Source organism: Dama dama, chromosome 20 (assembly GCF_033118175.1).
Source record: "Dama dama isolate Ldn47 chromosome 20, ASM3311817v1, whole genome shotgun sequence".
NCBI lineage: Eukaryota > Metazoa > Chordata > Mammalia > Artiodactyla > Cervidae > Dama > Dama dama.
In genome coordinates, this window is record NC_083700.1 from 79016698 (window position 1) to 79038067 (window position 21370).

Below are 21370 nucleotides of genomic sequence, written 5' to 3' on the forward strand. Positions count from 1 at the left end.
GGTTCAATCCCTAGTCAGGGAACTAGATCCCAGGTGATGCAACTGAAAAAAAAAGATTCTGCATGCCACAACTACAAAGGTCATGTATACTGCAATGACGATCAAAGATTCTGTGTGACACAACTAAGACCCAGCATGGCAAAATAAGTAAAATAAATAATACATTTAAAAAATAAATTTTAAAAACCTGGAATTTCACATTGTTACAATGTATGTGTACAGTACTCTGTAATGTCATTACAACTGTAGATTTGTATAACTATCACTGCATCAAGATGAAGAGCTATGTCATTACTGCAAAGATCTCCATCATGCTACCCACTTAAGAGTCACACCCATCCCTCACTCCTAACCATTTCTAATCCCTGGCAACCACTAATCTGGTCTCCATCTCTACAATTCCTTTGTTTCAAGAATGTGATAATAAACAGACTCACATAAGGCCTTGAGAGCCACCCAATTTCTTGTATGTATCAATGGATTATTCTTTTTATACTGCTTAGTAGTATTCCACAGCTCAGGTATACTACCACACTGTAACCATTTGCTTTGGACATTTAGTTGTTTCCATTTTCTTCCTGTTAAAAATAAAACTGTTTTAAACACACTTATAGCCTTTTGTGCTAATTTTTTTGTATTTTAGTAAGAGGGAAATTGGATCTAGAACAAAGGGGTTGCATGCAAGAGGCAATAATAAGCAAACAAGTTAGAAAACGTGTTAAATAAGTTTGACTTGACTTAACTCTAAACATAAATCTGTGAAGAGAGGTACAATAGAGGTCATCATAGGGTCCCAAGGCAGCACTGAGGATTAGTACAACACCCAGTTTGGGAACAGAAACCTGAAAAGGTCAGAATTTGTTACAGTCTGAGAGGAGGCCTGCATATTAGAAATATTACAGTACACTAAGGGACAAGTACGTAAATCAACAATGGTCACACTCCGTTGTACAGAAGCAGCTTTCTTCAAGAAGGAAACAAATAGTCATGTCAAAATCCAGGGGCTTCTAGGTTGGTTGGTTGGTTGGTTTTTTTCTGTAAAGAAAAAAGGAAACATCTCAACTAGTCACTGGGAAGGCAGGCTCTTCCTGGGACTGGTACAAAGTTATAAGAGAAACTTCCAGATGGCTCAAACCTTAATCTTCCCCAATGAGGAGTTCAAAAGTACAGACTGAAATTTAGCACTCCCTCATCCACGCATGGTGCTACTAGACTTCATGGATGCTTAGTGCAACAAAAGAGCTACTTTATTTCTGGCCTCAGAGCAAGCTGGCAAAGACAGTAAAAAAAAAAAAAAAAAGGAAGCATGTTGAAAAATGTTTAGCTTAGAAATTGGTCTTATCTTCCTAAAGAGGTTTTATTTCATTTCCTTTCGGGTGCTGCAAACACCTCAGTTTTAGAATGACATCAACAAACTTCACTCTTTTCTTCTTGTTTCTACTTGACTGCTCTTCCTTATACGCTTTTCCCCTCAAAAGCACCTCCTGGCAGCTTTTCCTTCTTATCATCCTGCTGTGTCATCTGTCTTTGTCTTTTGGGGTTTGCCATTTATTTTCCCCCTTTGTATGGCCCCCACACACTTTCATTTCATATTCTATCATCCTTTCTGTAATAGAAGTCTATTACTCTATAATTGTCCCTGATCAATTCAGTCACCCACATCTCAAAAGAAACAAGAAATCCAAGGAAGATGCTTTCCTAGCTGCAATTCCATGACAGCCTGAGAGTTTTATTTTTTTTTGCAAAAGAAATGAAGTCTTGGTTAAGTCCTATACACAATGGGAAGGAAATTAAGTTGTGCCAGGTGTTCCCTAAAGTCATAGTGTATTAGCATACAATTTAGAAAAGTAGATGGCTGCAAAGAATCTCTTTAAAAACTCCTTACTTTCACCTGGAGTTTAATGTGATCATATTCACTTGTTCATTAATTCATCCATCCATTCATTCACTTGACAAATATTTACGGAGTACCTACTCTGTACCTGACCAGTCAAGTCCTATCTAGGTGCTGGAACACACTAGTGAACAAAATCAAGACTTGTTTTCTTCATGGAACTCACTGTGTGGTAGGGACGCAAAGAAGTAAATAAAGAATTAAAACACCACGTGGTAAACACTGTGATGGAATGGAGATTGGCCGTGTGGGAGGGGGTTGGTGGGGGAGGGGGAGGTAAAGGGGCTTAGCACAGTCTCGGAAGATTCTGTCCTGACCAAAGACTTTGGTGATGCAATCTATGGATGTGGTTTGTGGAGAGCCAGATGCTTAACGGACACAAGGAGCCTGAATAATCTAATTTCCTCCTCTGAATACAACAGGACTGACTTCTGTAAAAAGTGAACAAAGATTGAGACCTCTGCAGTGAGTATGTCTTCACTTGCCATAGTCATGTAACTGCCCTTGCCTGCAGAACTTGGCTACTAACATGAGTCTCCTATTAGAAACAGGGAATGTCTCTTCCAGTTTTAGTGATTTAGCTCCAGCCCTGTACACTTCCTAAATCGAGTTTTCAACCAGGACTGGGTCTTTTGTGTCTCCATCTCCTTAGCAACATAAGCATCTGCTAGTAATGGAGGGCTAGTGTAACCTAAGAGTTTCTAAATTTCTAGTTCCTTTTACCTTTCTGATTTATTCTTGGCTATAGAAAGAGAGAAAATAATTGTCCATTCAACATAATATTACACACAAGCTAAATAACTTCTGCTCTAGCCAGACCAATAAAAAATGGAATATACAAAACAGAATACTTGATGCACAAATTTCATCCCCTTGAAATAGTGTGCTGACATCAATAAAATCTTTCTCATGTTTGAAGATCAAATAAGATACCTCTGTTTCCTACCTTAAGCTATGTTTAAATCATAGCAAAACAACATGCAGTTTAACAGGAAAATATAGTAAATCTGCTAACTCAGTGATATTCAACTTTCTATTGAAAAGACAAAGACTGCAGTTTTACTCTAATTTTCTACTTTGTAGTTTGCCCTCAATTCTATGATCCATGTGTCCTTCAGTCATCAGTAGGTGTTCTTCCTTTCACTCTGATTACCTGGTAAACATCTTGAGGGCAAAGGTCATGTCTCATACTTCGTATCCTGCCTGGTTCTGACATGATCATGTAATATGCTAGATGAGAAGCACCATGGCAGAGGAACGAATGAAAGGGTTATATTGACTTCAGAATCAGACATGTTCAAATACCGAGTCAGTCACACACTAACTTATGACCTCAGGCAAATTACTTCACACTTCTAAACCTCAGTCCCTCATACATAAAACAGGCATACTAGTAGTGAGCTTGCAAGACTATGATGAAGATTAACTAGGAAAATATTTGAAGATGAGTTCAGTGCCCAGCAAAGTAGCAGCTATCACCGATTGGTAAAGATTATTTTATTTACCATAGATACAACTTGAGGGGTATTTAATGCAGCAATTCCCAGACCCAGCTGGGGAGCATATTAGACAAACACAGATTCTTGGACCTCCTTTCCCTAAACTGTTAACTCTCCCGAGGTGGGTCTTATATAACCAGTCTAGCACTGGTTCTCTATAGCCCACCAGTGTGGGGAAACTCATATAATGATATGCCTGCCAAAAAATCCAAACGACACAAAAAAGTTCAACTGAACTGAGAAGTTTAATGTAACTTAAGAATCTAAGGTAAAGGGAGTTGGTTGATTTAAACTTAATTCTTGTTTTTGTCATAAAATCTCAAAGTAGTCAGACATCTCATCAATATTGAGAGAGCCCAGTGAATATTAACCAGGGACAAAATTGGTACCACTTGAAAGTCTTTCAAAGCAAAGTATTTATGTTTAACTAGAAGGTCCTCTTCATTGGTTGACCAACAATTTGGCCAATTGGACTCTTGGGAGGAAAATTATCATCCTGTGGAGAGCAGGGCAGTTTTATCTCCACCAGTATCTTCATTACATGGATCTCAACGGCTGGGATTTTTATGTTTGTGAAGCTCTTCACCAAATAGGTAAACTGGACACACTCTAAAAATGAGCAGTCCTCTGAGTCTAGGCATACAGAGTGGGAGGAACAAAATCCTTTTCAGCTTTGATTCTCATCCACTTGAAGCATTTACAAAGAGAAGGCCACTTTGGACACAGCTGAAAAAGCTATTAAGATTTCAAGCACCTCACAGTAATACAAGTACCTTGTATTTAGGTAGCACTTTTCCTTTCAAGAAAGCCTGTACACAGAACAGACATTAGCTCATGACTCCACATGTGAAGGATCAAGGCCCAAGATAATCATACTCTGGTTGGAGCTGAAGAAACCCAGACTCGGCCAGAGAACTTGCCTACCGTTCCCCTGGTGTGTCATCAAGTGCCAGGAGAACGTAAGCACCATCTTCCCTTGCCCAAACCTGGCTCCACACAAACTGTTACCCTGCTGGTGAAATCTCATCTCCAGTATTAAGGTTTAGGTTTTCTCTAATCCCTTCTAGCACACTGTTAATTCAGTCATTTCAAAGTTCCAAAGAGTGGGGAGTAAATATTTTTTTAAACTATTTTCAGAAAAAATCTACTGAAAGTATAATTTGTATTTTCTGCCTGTCCCTGGAAACCAACTGTTTAAGTTAATGGGATTGAGGGGCGCCTGGATTAGTGGAAATTATTTTAATCAGAGGTAAATTTAGGAGGATTACTATTATCCTACAAGATAGCAAGATGCTTTTGCTCCAGCCACATTAGCCTGGGCGTGTTGGATCTAAATGGCTGGCAATTTTCAAATACTTAATTTGCCTCAAATTGCTCCAGTTTAAAATGCTTTGCCCGTCTGGACTGGGTTTCCTGTACCATGTCATTATTGATAGCCTGGGGAGATCAATAATTAAAATTAAATAGAGGGAAACATTAAGCAGAGCATAAGTTGGGGCCAGAATCTCTTCCCAGAGCCTCTTAATCTCTCCCTCTTCTGAGATCACATACTGCTTCATCAATTCCTCTTTTAAGACACTTTACATTTTGTAAGGTGACCTACAATGGCTTCAGTGTTCTTTACTAAGATCGAAGGCTTATAGAGGCTGGAGACAAGGTCTGACTTAACTCTACATTATGCACAGCAGGAGCTGTTGACTTGTACACAATAGCAGGCACTCAGCAAATGCCTTCTGAATGTGTAAGTGATATAATAGCTGCACTCTCCATATGTTATCACATATATGTATGAAGCAGTGGGGTAGATGGAAATGGCCACAATTCATTCCTCCCGGTACCTGCACCTTTCTGCAGTTTTTCCCATGAAGAGATGCAGCCTACTTCCCCCGCTTGAATCTGAGCTGAACTCTGTGACTTGCTTTGGCTTACAAAAAGGTGTCGAGGCCAGCCTGGCCCAGTTCAGACCAAAGAACCACCCAGCCAACACAGTAACTCGTGAGATAAATAAATGCTTGTTGCTTCTGGTCACTAAATTGTGGGATGGTTTGTTATATGCATTATTTGTGGGTTACAGATACCCATTTACAGATGAGAACACTAAGGCTCAATGAGATTAAGAACTAGACTAAAGTCATAGAGTGAAAAAGTCAGGATTTGAATCCAGTCTTTCTGATTCCAAAGCCCACAGTCTTTCCACCAAATAAACTGACCAAATTTGAAATATTCTCATGCATTAGAAACCAGTTTGAGAAACTAAAGGCAAGAGACAAATGGGGCAGGAGCCTCCTTTCCGTGCTGTGAAGCAGGATGGAGCGCCACCCACCAGGGTGAACCTCCCTCGTCAGATAGGGTTGTGTGTGGACAGCTCATTTGATTAGACTAAAGAGACGCAAAAGTAGAGGACCCTTTTACACAGTGATCTACAAGGAATGATATTTACCCATTTGTAAACATAGACTCAACTTAGAGCGATTGCTATTCAAAGAACACTGACTTGGTCACTTGGTCATTCCCTTGTGCAATATTCTTTTCCTTCATTCTTTTATCAGAAAGAAAAGTAACTTTGCATGTAGTTAATTTTGGGGACTCTTCTCCTCCACCATCAATCTGCCATGTCTGTTTTGGTTTTCAAACCTGATAGAAATAGTTTGAATTGGTTCCCAGGTGTTGATATCTGTATCTGAAATGTAGTTTACCTGCAGCCTTTAAAGTTTACCTGCAGCTGGGTATTTGTGGCTGCAGGCATGGGAACTTTCCACAACAGTACAAGAGCATGCTTTGGATTTGCCAGAGAGGCCCTCTTATATGAAAAGGGAGGGCTCTTCCTCCCCCCAGAGCTGTCCAACAGCAGCATTTTAGGAGGCCTTCCTAGTCACTGGCAGTGAACGGGAACGACCAGCGCTACCGTGCACATGATGGATGAGGTGGCCTGTTCGCTCATGTGTGTCGCCTGCCATGATGGGCTACTTGATCGCCTGCTGATAAGAGAATGTTCTCAATAGCTGCTTTGCTCAGAGAAGGTGTATACCTTCCCCATGGAATGGAATGTGGGCATCCATTTTCAGTCAGGGAAGTCCAAGGTATTTGGGGGGATTTGTTGCAGCTGGTGGAACTGCATGGGAGAAGGAAGCGAGCTGATGGGTCCTGTTACACTGCCTCCCCTTGAGGTCACGGTGGAGGTCCCATAGCTGTCATCGGCCCCAGAGTCCTCCCTCTTCTTCAGGCCTCCCCTACAAGCCTTCTCTGTTGCCCTAATTTTTCCTGACCTGCTGCCTCAAGGTCCCCATCAAGCAAGTGTATCCTTAGCACACAGGATTATTTTACTTCGCAATCTTAGAGTGAAAAGGGCTTTTCAAAGTTTGACACAAATCTAAAAGCTATAAAAAGAAAGATGATACATCGGATTGCATTTAAAATATTCAATAAGGAAAAAGAAGAATCTAGGAAGAAAAAATTATTACAACTCAAAAGGCAAAGGCCAGCGGTCATAATAGTAAACAAAGCCTCTTACAGATAAGCAAGGGGTAAAAAAAAACAAGAATGAAATAGATAAGAGGGCAAATGGAATGAATAGACAATTTACAAATAAGAAAACATGTGGTTCTCAAACACATGAAATAATACTAAGATCACTTGATAATATAAGAAATGTAAGTTAAAATGTCAACATGATGTGATTTTCCCCCAATCAGATTAGGAATTTAAGAAGAGCTTGATATTTCTCTATACTGGGAGGGATATGAGGAAATAGGGACCCTTATATTGATAGGCAGGAGCATAAATTGGTACAACGTGGCAACATCTATGAAAATTTTAAATGCAAATACCTTGTCAATAGCAATTCTACTTTTAGGAATTTATCTTACAGATGCTCTGAAATATGTATGAAATGATATTTACACAAGATTCTCAATGTATATTGTTTATAACAGAAAAAGATTAGAAACAACCTACTCATCTAGCTACATGGTTACTGGTTAAATAAATTATGGCCTATCCAATATTTGCAGTGGAACACAATGTACCTGTTAAAAAGAATAAAGAAGCTCTGTATGTATTCATTAGGAAAAAAATCACCAAAATATATCCTTAAGTTACATTTTTTAAAAAGAGCAAAGTACTGATCATGTATATAGAAAAATATCATTTGTATAAAAAGGAAAAAAATGCCTGTACTTTTAGATTTGTGGCTATATATATATAATTTGGGCAATATATAATATTTGTGCATATATATACTGTATATTCTTATATATATGTATATATAAAGTAGCTGTAAAACAGATACACAAAAATTGAGAAATGTCTACATCTGAGAAGGGGACCTGAGGGGCTGCAAGTCAGGGATAAGAAGAATTCACTCTTACCATATATCCTTTTGCACTTAAAGTTTTTTTATACCATGTGCAAAATGGGGGAGTTTTTTAAAATGCACACTCAAAATGATTCCTCCTTCAGATAAGTGTTTCCCTTGAGGTATGCCCAGCATGTTATGGCACCCCAGAGGAGGAGCACCTGATCAGAGCTAGTGGGCAAGGAATAGAAATGATCAACACAGGTTGCCAAGGGACACTGACTCTGCAGGCTTCAAGGACAAGTAGACATTATCTGGGCATACCAAAGGCTCTACTGTCCCTGGAAGATGAATAAATTTGGGGAACTACACACAGTTCATTATATATTGCTTCATGTTCTTTTTGCCTTGTTTTGGGGGTGGGTAGGTAAAGAGGACATGGGTCAATAGAGGCAGGACCTTACCCAATTTCTCTCACACTGATAAAGGGTAGCTGTCACAGCAATGAGCAGGAGAGGAAGACTGGAGCGGGGAGAGGACTATAGCACATACAACACTAACTAGCAGAACAACCTGACCAGAACAATCCACGCATCAATGATAGTTTGAAAAGCACATACATACATGCTTTCATAAACATTTTTTGAAGTGTTACTATCCCCTTTTGTGGGATAGTGTTAATATCCCACAAAAATCAAGGAAGAGAGTGAAGGGCCAGAAGTCACTGCTGAAAAGGGGCCAATTAAGACTTGAACCCTTGGTTCTGTCTCCTACTCTACAGTGGCCTCTGTTTACACCATCACTAATTAAGTCTTTCTACTAGAATGTATGAAGTAGTCCATCTCTTTAAATACAAATATCCTGAGCTGAAGTCTATATGACATAATTAACCTATTATACATATTAACCTATTGTCCATTCTCTGGCATTTAATGCATCATCTACTACTTACATTATAAATTGTTAGACATCTACAAGGGTTGTGGGTTTTTTTTAAGTTCACAAAACAAAAAAAAATATGACAAAGGACATTCTCCTCCAAAGTTATAATGTTAAAATACAAGGTCAGGGAATTTGGGTCACACTGGGCAGACATTATCTTTTACATTTTCCTCTCTTATTGCCATGTCAGGTTCTCCACACTGAAATGGGAACCGTGAGAGGCAGTGAGTCCAGCAAGAAAGGTGATCCAGAGGAGAGAAGGGTCATCACATTTCATGACAACCATGTTGGTGATGGTAGACTGGCTTCTCTAATATGCTTAGAGGTTAACAGCTACCAATTGGGTATCCCTTCTCTGTGCAGATATGTCTAAATCTTCCCTTCTTTACCTTCAGTTCAGTCACTCAGTTGTATCCAACTCTTTGCGACCCCATGAATCGCAGCACGCCAGGGCTCCCTGTCCATCACCAACTCCCGGAGTTTACTCAAACCCATGTCCACCGAGTTGGTGATGCCACCCAACCATCTCATCCTCTGTCGTCCCCTTCTCCTCCTGCCCCCAATCCCTCCTAGCATCAGGGCTTTTTCCAGTGAGTCAACTCTTCACATGAGGTGGCCCAAGTACTGGAGTTTCGGCTTCAGCATCAGTCCTTGCAATGAACACCGAGGACTGATCTCATTTAGGATGGACTAGTTGGATCTCCTTGCAGCCCAAGGGACTCTCAAGAGTCTTTTCCAACACCATAGTTTAAAAGCATCAATTTTTCAGGGCTCAGCTTTCTTTATAGTCCAACTCTCACATCCATACATGACCACTGGAAAAACCATAGCCTTGACCAGATGGATATTTGTTGGCAAAGTACTGTCTCTGCTTTTTAATATGCTATCTAGGTTGGTCATCACTTTCCTTCCAAGGAGTAAGCGTCTTTTAATTTCATGGCAGCAGTCACCATCTGTAGTGATTTTGGAGCCCAAAAAAATAAAGTCTGACACTGTTTCCACTGTCTTCCCATCTATTTCCCATGAGGTGATGGGACCAGATGCCATGATCCTAGTTTTCTGAATGTTAATTCTTTACTTTCAGTTCAGTTCAGTTCAGTCGCTCAGTTGTGTCCGACTCTTTGCGACCCCATGAATCGCGGCACGCCAGGCCTCCCTGTCCATCACCAACTCCCAAAGTTTACTCAAGTTCATGCCCATCGAGTCGGTGATGCCATCCAGCCATCTCATCCTTTGTCGCCCCCTTCTCCTCCTGCCCCCAGTCCCTCCCAGCATCAGGGTCTTTTCCAATGAGTCAACTCTTCACATGAGGTGGCCAAAGTATTGGAGTTTCAGCTTCAGCATCAGTCCTTCCAATGAACACCCAAGACTGATCTCCTTTAGGATGGACTGGTTGGATCTCCTTGCAGTCCAAGGATTCTCAAGAGTCTTCTCCAATACCATAGTTCAAAAGCATCAATACTTTGACACTCAGCTTTCTTCACAGTCCAACTCTCACATCCATACATGACCACTGGAGAAACCATAGCCTTGACCAGATGGACCTTTGTTCGCAAAGTAATGTCTCTGCTTTTTAATATGCTATCTAGGTTGGTCATCGCTTTCCTTCCAAGGAGTAAGCGTCTTTCTTTACCTTAAATAAATTCAAAAGCACTAACTCCCAATGTCTGCAAACTTCCAGGTAGCAGATCTTAATGGATATAACAACTAAATCACAAAGTAACCAAAGTGACACTGCGCTGCACTGGATACACCAACTTGATGTGTTCAGTCATGTCCAACTCTGTAATCCCATGGACGATAGCCCGTCAGGCTTCTCTGCCCATGGGGTTCCCCAGGCAAGAATACTGGAGTGGGTTGCCATTTCCTCCTCCAAGGGATCTTCCCGATCCAGGGATTGAACCCACAACTCTTGTATAGCCTGCATTGGCAGGTGGATTCTTTACCACTGTGCAACCAACACAGCCCAAATTAGACATGGAGGACAATAGTGATGAAAATGGTGAAGAAGAGCTGCTGCTCCCTAGTCTTCACTGGTGGCTGGCTGGTTTTCTACACTGCCAGGTGTGGAATGCCTCTGCTGGGATGCTCATTACCAGGCATGGATGACATCACCCCAAAGGTATATATGGCAAACAGGCTAATTAAGAAGTGACCACATGGATTTGATTTTGCAAAATAAGACCTTGTTTAGCTGCATGTCAGCAATCTGGCAGCTGCAAATATCTGAAAAATGGCTACAACTTTGGATATTTTTTTTAATGTTCTGAGTGGTTAAAGGAGAAGTTATAAAACCCATGCCATAAAGCTCATGTACATCAATTGTAAGTGAAACTACCAGTCCTTCCCTAAAGCCAGGGTTTGAGTTTACACATAGTTTTAACATACCTTTCAACTAGAATACTGCCTTATGTTGGGAGTATTCTGAGTACTCTATTAAAATGCCAAGAAAGTGAGTTGTTATCCCTTCCCTTTCACTACTTTTGTTTTTATAGAAAGGAAAAGACTCTGGCTTTTACCTTTTTAAAAATATAAACATATGACATCTGATTTGGAGGATGATACCTGAGGAACTAGGTTTTCAAACACACAGCTGAGTTGCCAAGACAGAATACCATTCAATTATTTTATCCTACATAAAAATACAACTTCCCCTCTCTTGGAAAGAGATTTAAGATTTTTGTCCTTAAGAGTAAAAGGTTCATAATAAAACTGAAAAGTCTTCTTGCATGTCAGAGCTTATAATGAAAAAATATTTAGATGAATCAAGCATATAAATCAGAAAAATGCAGGATACATTTGACTACTTGGGAACTTTCAGAAACAGCACTGGTATTTTTCAGAGAAAAAAATCAAATGGAGAATATACGAAATGATGCAAGTCTGATCCTAAACTGAATAAAAGCAAGTGCTACAGTCCTCGGGCATTCTGAGCAATGAAGAAGAAATGTTGGGAAGGAATGAGGGGAAGCTTAGTCAATTGAACTGACTCATCAACATCCACAGATCCATTCTTCCTTATGGACATCACTGTTAGGGAATAAAGTCAAAAGAATGGGGGTGGGGTGAAATTTCCAGTCACTTTATTGCTTTATTCTATCAAACTATGGTGCAGAACTGGTTGAGGCACATGATGAGAGATCTAGAAACCACATTGTTTAAGAAACAGTAGAAGAAACCCAGAATGCTTGGCCAAAGCAGAAGACTAGTGAATGATTGATAGCTGTTTTCAAATATCAGACAAACGATACATAGAAGGAAGATATGGTTTATTCTGTGAGGCTGTAAAGAGCAGAAACAGGACCAATGGACTGAAGGTTTACACAAGTTACAGAAGTTACACCAAAGCAGATTTTAATTGAAAATAAAGAAGATAATTTAACAATAAGATTCCTCCCCCCACCCCCGCAAATAGAATGATCTAATCAATTGCCATCAAAAACCCAGAAGCCAATATCCACTGATAGCCTACAATTTTTAGATATCAAAATGTATTTTAAATGAATTGTCTCTTTCCTCCTCATAATTTAATAAGGTTATTATTATCAACATCTCTACGGATCATATTTTACAAAAAACACAAACTGAATAAAAAAAACCAAATGAGAGTGATTAAATAATTTGTCTACACTCGCACAGCAAATATGTGATTGAGCCAAGTTTCAAAGCCAGAGTACAAGCTAATACAATCATATTACATTGTTTTAAAAGGAATTTAAACAACAGAAAATAACAAGTACTGGTGAGAATGTAGAGAAATTGGAACTCTTGTGCATTGTTAGTGGGAATGTAAAATGGTCCAATTGTTGTGGAAAATGGTGCAGTATTTCCTAAAAAAAATTAAACATAGAATCACCATATGATTCAGCAATTCTATTTCTGGGTATATACCCAAAATAACTGAAAGCAGGAACTTAAACATATATTTGTTCACACACGATCAAAGCAGCATTATTCATAATAGTCAAAAGTGGATACAAGCCAAGTGCCCATGTTCAGATGAATGGATAAATAAAATGTGGTATATATGTACAATGGAAGGAAATTCTGACACATGGCTAAACTCTGAAGACATTATGCTAAGTAAAATGAGCCAGTCACAAAAGGACAAATACTATGGTTCCAATCATGTAAAGTTTCTAGAGTCATCAAATTCATGGAGATAGAAAGTAGAATGGTGGTTGCCAGAGGTTGAGGGGGAGGAAGGAGTGGAGCATTCTCATCTAATGGGTACAAAGTTTCAATGCGGAAAATCAAAGAAGCTCTGCAGATGGAGGGTGATGACAGCTACCAAACAACTGAACTGATGCCACTGAAATGTACACATAAGGATGGTTAAAATGGCTAATTTTATGTTATGTATATCTAACCACAACATTTTTTACAAGGAGTGAGATGTTCATAGCTGGAAGTGTTCAAGTGGAGACAAGATGTCCATATGTCAGGGATGCTGGGGAAGGGATTATTATTCCAGGAAGGGACTGGGTTAAGTGAACTCTCAGATTCCTTACAACTCTAAAATTCTCTGACAAGATAAGCACTTCATCCATTACAGAAGTAATAAATTGTTTTCATTTCCCCCCCCAAATACAGACTACCTTTTATCCTGGAGCTTCCCAGACTGAACTCTGGGACAGCTGGGCCCTGGAGTTGATTTACAATGAGATTCTCTCATTTTTGTAAAGCATGTTACAAGCAAACCATTTCAAGCTCCATTTTAATGAGGACCAATTTGCTATTTTTTTTTGAAAACTCCCAACATCCATTGTTATAGAAAAGATACAAGAAAAGAAAGCCTAGGTCTTGCAGTTCAAGAATTAATGAAGGCCCTGAAACAATTACGCCTTAAATATACAGAGGTCTCCTTAATGTAAATAGACTGTATTTCACAGCAAATCTTCTTAGAACAAGGGATTCATTTCAGCATGACAGAGTGGGCGATATAGCAGGGCTATAGTCTGTACTCAATTTTCAATTTTACTTCCGTTGACGTTGACTAATGTACAAATAGCCTGGCTTAAAGGATCTGGGAAACACTAGGTCACAGTGTGAAATATATGCTAATATAGCACAATTTATATAAAAATAGAGGAATGTAAATAGCTAACTGAAGCCAGAGGTAGTGGCTCCAGCCAAGTGGAGACTGAGGAACATTGATAATGCAAAGAGAATGTTGTTCTCATTAAAACCTCTAGGAATACTACCCTGAGGTTTTCTTCCAGTTTAAATGCCATGATAAATTAAAACTGAATATCCGCTGCTCTCTGAAAGCAGGCGTGTGTCTCTGCATGACTGAATCAGGGTATGACATGTTAAACAACCTAAATTAAAAGTCAGTATGATACAAAGATTAACACCCTCAGCCCCCATGGCTGAAGAGCTGACAGAATAGTGGGGAAAAGCTGAAAGTATGTAACATTGCCAGCCACATGATAAAGTAGAACAAGCACAGTTGAAAATAACTGTTGTTTATTTAGTGTTTATGGGTCAGGTATGAGAATTTCACACTCATTATCTCATTTAGTCCTCATGATGTAGGTTAAAAACCAGTATAATATTTATTTATATAATACATTTCCCACTGAAATCATTTCACAGCAAAACCAAGGCTGACTCATCTATGAGCCATTTCCAGAGTCAGGCAGGCTCTCAGACCTCCTACAGGTTCTGACTGCTTGGGTCCATGCAAGACCATCAAGGGGTAAAAAGAGTAAAGGCAGGAACAACAGAAAAGCCATTCATGGCTTCTAGGGAACTAAGGGAGAAAACCCAGAATTTAAGGCCTAAAAGTGAAGTTCAAAATTATACATAATTCATTAGATGGTATGGGTTTGGTTCCCTTCTGCTACTGTCTGTCTTCCATGCCATAATCCACACACCACATGGTTACACTCTTCTAAGAACTCCGTGGTTAGAACCTTCACTGGGCACTGACTGTACATGAGATTAAGTTTAAAGCCCTCAGCAGAGCATGAAAAGTGCTCTATAATCTAGTTTCCCATTATTCCAGCTATGTTAAATTACAGCTCACCATTCCAAAAACACTTCACCTTTCATGCTTTGGTTATCTCTGCTGGGATGTCATTTCTATCCCTCTGCCCTCCCCCAATTCTTCTTCCAATATTCATATTAGAACAGGAATCATCATTTACTACTGTAATCTCAGCACAAGGAATAGAGTTGGTGCTAAGTAAATGTTTACTGAATGTAAGAATGAGGGAGTTAAAGAAAAACATAAATGAAATAAAGGAGGGAGGTAGAGAGGAGCAAATTTTGTCTTATCTTTCAGTCTTCCAAGCAGACATCATTCCCTCCTCTGAGCTATACAAGAACCTAGTCAGGCACCCCTTTATACTGTTTTGCAATTTCCTCTATTGCTGTGTTTCTTCCCCATCTATACTCTCAGCATTCTAAAGGCATGGACTGTGTTTTTCTAGATAGCCAACGCTTAGCTGAGTGCCTAGTGGTAAACAATAAATGATTGAATGAATCCTTTTGAAGTTCTTATAAATCCCACTTAAAGAAATTCCTTCACCTAGTAGTAACTTGGAGGTCTCAGTTAACATTTGGACTGGGTCCTGGGATTCAAGTTGGGCAGACTGGGTAAACAAACATCTGACAAAATATGGTGCAAGTAAGGGCTCTTTCTGTTTCTGTGAGCCAACGTAGATTTAAGCACTGAAGCTCATCCCCCTTAGAAAATTCTAAATGTCTTCACTCAGAAGCTGTTTATACACACTTTTCATAAACTTAGTTATCAGATTTCCCAGCCTAGAGTTGACTAGACACAACAAATGGAGAGCAGGAAAAGAGATGGAGGCAGATAAACTAGAAAGTACTCTGAGGAGAAAGAGAGGGGACCCAAGGACTCAAAAAGCCTAACAATTTGGGGCAATCAGTCTAGAGTTCAACAGACAGTGGGTCTGTATTCTGTGGCAGCACTGCCCAATAACTCACAATGATGACTGTGCATTATTGTGAAAAGCTAACCCTCTTTACAAAGACAGAGGTGTGTGAGCAATCCCTTAAGGAAGATTTCCATCAAACAGCAAACCATTTGGCACTCAACAGTGAATGCTTCTATTAGTTGGAAAATTCACTTAAGCGGAACAACTAGTGAGCTGACAATGTCAGACATGAAATGTGCTACTATAGAAACCCAAGAGGCTTCATGTTGTGCGTCTGTCCATTTCCAGCTACCCAACACATGAAAGAGGACCAAGAGAAACATCAGCATGAAAATACACATTGAGTCAAGATCCTAAATGCAATTCCAGGAGAGGCTATATTCCCAGTCAATCCCAAACTAACTACACAGCCTTAAATGGCCCTCTGCACAGAAACTCTTTCAGGAGCTTAGGTTTGATACAAAGAAAGTCAACATGAAGTCAACAGCTAGCTCCAACTCACAAATGACATTTTCAGGACTAGCATCCAGTGCAGAATTAGCCAGGGATAATTCTCTGAGTCACAAAGCAATCACTATGCACTGAATTTAACCCTATGCTATGAACCACCCTTTCAAGGATGGACAAATAGCAAACCTTAAATGTGACAGACTGTGGTCTGGCTTCAGGAAGAGAGGGGGCAAATACTTCAGTGGGTGAGGGTGGCAGCAGCATACAGGTTCCATAACTCTGTTCTTTCACTGATGACTCCCCTTCTTTCCATTTCCCTCTCCCCGCAGAGGCCTCCCTGAGTTTGAGGTTCAATCTGGGACCCCTTGAAAGGAAACATTCTCAATATCCCTATCTCCTCCTATTCAGCCACCCTCATTTACTCCGCATTATTTAGACCATTCTTGCCCAGGCAATTAAGCAAGGCAATTTCACATAAATGACCTCATTTCTGTAACAAATTTGAAAATGACAGGTTTCAACTTGGTCTTTATGAACTATAGGGCACATAGTAAGAGTATATTAACACATAGACTGAGGTGTGTTTAGAAAGGTTTACATGTGCTTTGCTAAAAGAAAGAACAGGAACTACTATTCAGTAATCAACTACTGTGAACCACATGGATTCAGGTACTTTGCCTCACATTTTTCCTTGTTTGATCTTTACAATAACCTGGCAAGGAAGCATTATATAGTAAATGAGGAAACTGGCTCTGAGAAATTATTCTCAGCTCAAAACCTTGCAGCTAGTTGATGATTCTAGCTAGAGCCAACATTCAGACTTGGGTCTGTTGGATCTTGAAGGTATAACATACTTCACTCTACCATGCTTGTTAAAGAATCAAAACATTTTCCCTTTGGAGAGTTCAGTTGCTCAGTCGTGTCCAACTCTTTGTGACCCCATGTACTGCAGCATGCTAGACTTTCTTGTCCATCACCAACTCCTGGAGCTTGCTCAAACTCATGTCGATGGAGTTAATGATGCCATCCAACCATCACATGCTCTGAGTCCCCTTCTCCTCCTGCCTTGTATCTTTCCCAACATCAAGGTCTTTTCCAATAGTTCAGTTCTTTGCATCAGGCAGCCAAAGTACTGGAGTTTCAGCATCAGCATCAGTCCTTCCAATGAATATTCAGGACTGAGTTCCTTTAGGATAGACTGGTTGGATTTCCTTGAAGTCCAAGGGACTCTCAAGAGTCTTCTCTAACATCACAGTTCAAAAGCATCAATTCTCCAGTGCTCAGCTTTCTTTTTAGTCCAATTCTCACATCCATAGGTGACGACTGGAAAAAGAAAAAAAAAGAAAAAAAGGTCATCTATCTTTGACTAGACGGACCTTTGTTGGCAAAGTGTCTCTGCTTTTTAATATACAGTTAAGGTTTGTCATAGTTCTTCTTCCAAGGAACAAATGTCTTTTAATTACAGGGCTGCAGTCACCATCTGCAGTGATTTTGGAGCCCAAGAAAATAAAGTCTGTCACTGTTTCCATTGTTTTCCATCTATTTGCCATGAAGTGATGAGACCAGATGCCATGATCTTAGTTTTTTGAATGTTGAGTTTTAAGCCAGCTTTTTCACTCTCTTCTTCGACTCTTTCATCAAGAGGCTCTTCAGTTCCTCTTCACTTTCTGCCATAAGGATGTTGTCATCTGCATATCTGAGGTTATTGATATTTCTCCTGGCAATCATGATTCCAGCTTGTGCTTCATCCAGTCCAGCGTTTCTCATAATGTACTCTGCATATAAGTTAAATAAGCAGGGTGACAATATACAGCCTTGACGTACTCCTTCCCCAAATTGGTAAGGTGGTCTGGTATTCCCATCACTAAGAATTTTCCACAGTTTGTTGTGATCCACACAGTCAAAGGTTTTGGCATAGTCAATAAAGCAGAAGTAGCTGTATTTCTGGAACTCTCTTGCTTTTTCTATGATCCGATGGATGTTGGCAATTTGATCTCTGGTTCCTCTGCCTTTTCTAAATCCAGCTTGAACATCTGGAAGTTCTTGATTCATGTATTGTTCAAGCCTCACTTGGAGAATTTTGAGCATTACTTTGCTAGCATGTGAGATGAGTGCAATTGTGCGGTAGTTTGAACATTCTTTGGCATTGCTTTTCTTTGGGATTGGAATGAAAACTGACCTTTTCCTGTCCTGTGGCTACTGCTGAGTTTTCCAAATTTGTTGGCATATTGATGGCATATTAAATTTGCCTGTTGCAGCCCATTTTAGTTCACTGATTCCTAAAGTGTCGATGTTCACTTTTGCCATCTCTTGTTTGACTACTTCCAATTTGCCTTGATTCATGGACCTAACATATCAGGTTCCTATGCAATGTTGTTCTTTACAGTATCGGATTTTACTTCCATCACCAGTCACATCCACAACAGGGCATTGTTTTCACTTTGGCTCCATCTCTTCATTCTTTCTGGAGTTATTTTTCCACTCTTCTCCAGTAGCATATTGGGCACTACTGACCCAGAGAGTTCATCTTTCAGTATCATATCTTTTTTGCCTTTTCATCCTGTTCATGGTGTTCTCAAGGACTTGTCTAACTTGAAGAAACTATGAGCTATGACGTGTGGGGCCACCTAAGATGGATGAGCCATGGTGGAGAGTTCTGACAAAACAAGGTCCACTGGAGAAGGGAACGGCAAACCACTTCAGTGTTCTTGCCTTGTGAATCCCTTTGAACAATGGGGAGCTAAAACAATTTTAACGCTGTGATCTGGTGTGAAAGGGGCTTCCCGGGTGGCTCAGGGGTAAAGAATTCACCTGCTAATGCAGGATATGCAGGTTCACCCCCTGGGTTGGGAAGATTCCCCGGAAATGGCAACCCACTCTAGTATTCTTGCCTGGGAAATTCCATGGACAGAGGGGCCCGATGGGGGCTACAGTCCATAGGGTCACAGAAGAGTCAGACATGACTTAGCAACTAAGCAACAACAACTGATGTGATAATACCCTAAGTCAGCCCAGCTGGAAATCCTGAGGGACTACAAGGTACCAGCCCCATATACCTGTCTTACTGAATATTTCTAAAGCCTTAAAATCAGGTTCAAAGCAGCTTCAAGGATGGTTCTATTTGGGGAATGTAATCAAAACTGCAAAACCCTGAAAAGATATGGAAAGGCCACTTTAACTTTCTTAGCCATCATTCCCAGAGGGGTCTTCCTTCTTGTTGCCCATTTCTCAGCAGTGCGAGCAGAGAGGTTAGGACACTGCACAGTCTTTTTCTCAAATTTCAGTATCAACCAATATCATCAATACCAAGCAGAGGACTTGCTGCCAGGCTTTGATAGTCTGGGGAAGTGGTAAAAAATAAAGAAATTTTAGAGAGCAACTCAGACTATCACACAGTATTCTCTGAGCCTTGGTTTCCATATCTGTAAAATGGAAGAAGGTGATAAAATTTCTTTCTGATGGTTGTCATAACAATCAAAGAGATGATACATATAAAGTATAGATAGATCATAATACCTGGCACATTGTAAGCTCTTAATCATTACAGCTGAATATATAATAGTGCCTTTAACATTCTCTTCTGGTGTTGTTCATAAATATTTTGTGACCTTAGTAAGTCACAGTAACAGCACAAGGTAATATTTACTGAGTGCTTAGTATGTGCCAGGCACTGTTTCAATTTTTTATTTAATCATTACAATAACATTAAAAGGTAGGCACTACTATTATTCCCATTTTACCAGTAAGAACACCAAGGCACACATAAAGAATCAGCCTCCAATGCAGGAGACACAAGTGATGCAGGTTCAATGCCTGGGTCAGGAAGATCCCCTGGAGGCAGAAATGGCAAACCACTCTAGTATTCTTGCCTGGGAAATCCCATGGACAGAGGAGCTTGGCAGGCTATAGTCCACGGAGTCACAAAGAGTCAGACACAACTGAGCACACATACAAACACGTACGTATTATCAAGTTAACTGGGGAGTCTGATTGGATGTCCCACTGCTCCACTTGCAATTACTTTTGCTACTATCTTGTATAATTATCATAGCTCCCATTGGTCCCAAGGAAATTCTCATTTAATTCCTTGAAAGCAATTCCTAGGAATGCTCTAATTCATCAAAATCATATATTTTAAACTCCCAGAGTCTGAAAGGACATTCAGTTCTCTGATACTTAATGCAGTCTCTTCAGTTTAACTTCCTGGCTATTTAAAGATGTCTTGAGCTTGCTCCAAGTTTACCAAGTCTCCCCAGAAAACAAAATCTTCTTAATGGCTTTGGTTTCGTGGACTTCGTAAACATTCTTAGAATGATAAAAGGATCACATGCGGTGTTATCTTATTGAATAATGGTCTGGTGTGTCTTCTCCTAAATGAAATGTTGGAGTAATGTTTTTGTAGGCCAGTGATACATTAGAATAATACCATATATTTATACAGTGCTTTGCAATTTTCAAAGTGCTTTCCCAATTACTGTCTCATTTGATCCTCACCGCAGGCTTGCAAAGCAAGCAGGGCCACTGTTATTACCAGCCCCATTTTATAGGCAGTGTGGTCAAGCAGAGAGTATCCCGGGTTTTGAAGGAAAACAGAATAGGGTTCTGTTCCCTGCTCCTCAATATTCTAGCTATGTGATTTTGAACTAGTTTCCCAAACTCTCCAAGCTTCAGTCTCTTCATCTGCCAATTGGGCAGAATAATCTACAAGGTCATACAGAGGATCAAATGAGGTCATCAGTGTAAAGCAATTAGAACAGTTGTCATTCAGTCATGTCTGACTTTTTATGACCCCATGGACTGCAGTACGCCAGGCCTCCCCATCCTTCACCATCTCCCGGGACTTGCTCAAACTCATGTCCATTAAGTCAGTGATGCCATCCAACTATCTTATCCTCTGCTGTCCCCTTCTCCTTCTGCCTTTAATCTTTCCTAGCATGAGGGTCTTTTCTAAAACAGTGCCTGTCACTAATTATTTTACTATCATTATTATTAATTATTTTTAGTATTATTTGTTACTGGACAAAGCATCATTAAAAAGAGAAAACCAAAAAGGAGGCAGCAAGAGCAAAGTCCTAAAAATGAATTGGGCAAAGTGGGCTTTTATACCCTTTCAGGCACTGGTTGCCAAGGAAGGGAGGGTGTGACTCCAGGTGGGTGAGCCATGAAGAGATCCAGAGGAAGGGAAATGAATGGACTGCCCCCACTTCTGTGCAAGGCACCTTTGCTTTCTCAGAGTAAACCTGAAACCCTGGGCCAGGCCCACCCTCCCCTGCCTTCCATCTTCCCAGTGGCCAGGACCAGGTGGAGGCTCCCAGCCAGAGAAATCCAGGACCCCAGACTCTCAAGACATCATGAAGGAGTCATGCATCAGCCCAGTCTACAT

General features: G+C 40.2%; 1 protein-coding gene across 1 annotated transcript in view; it reads right to left on the reverse strand.

The window, feature by feature from the left end:
* The window catches only part of ROR1 (receptor tyrosine kinase like orphan receptor 1), a 445737-nt gene that overhangs the window by 204235 nt on the left and 220132 nt on the right, over positions 1-21370 (reverse strand). The gene's annotated exons all lie outside the window — the stretch shown is intronic.